We start from the raw sequence: 586 nt of genomic DNA, 5'->3' as shown, positions 1-586 counted from the left end.
AATAATGTAGAAAACAGAACAAAAAACTGAAATAAAAATAAAAATAGCAACAATAAGTATTTTGTTGTAAGTAGAAACAAAATAAAATAAATAAAGCAACAAAGAAAACAAAAAAATAGTTTTCAGATTTGAAAACTAATGGCACTAACAGAAAGTTTATAATTTTTCTAAAACTAAAAGCAAAAAGAATTAAAAAATAAAGCAAAAGACCAAAAGAAAAATAAACCAAAACCAAAATAAACTAAATAAAGCAACAAATAAAACAAAAAAACTAAAAAATGCCACCTACTGGGCCCCCACGGCCTGAATACGACTAGAAACCCTATGGGCCAGGATTCAGGCCCGTGGAAGGCCCAGTAGGCCCACAGGCACAGATGGCAGAGTTAGGCCTGAAAGCCTGCTTTAGAGAGGAGCTCGAGAGGGGAGCCGCACCGCACCTTATAAACTGGTGCGGCTCCCTTTCAACTAGCGAGGTGGGACAAAACATTTGGCGCGGGGCAGCACAAGGCCTTTGGTCCCGGTTGGTGGCACCAACCGGGACTAATGCCCCCCTTTAGTCCCGGTTGGTGCCACCAACCGGGACCAA

The sequence above is a fragment of the Triticum aestivum genome, chromosome 3B (assembly GCF_018294505.1).
Source record: "Triticum aestivum cultivar Chinese Spring chromosome 3B, IWGSC CS RefSeq v2.1, whole genome shotgun sequence".
Lineage (NCBI taxonomy): Eukaryota > Viridiplantae > Streptophyta > Magnoliopsida > Poales > Poaceae > Triticum > Triticum aestivum.
The sequence above is the reverse complement of the archived record's forward strand: the minus strand, read 5'-3'. Positions refer to the sequence as shown.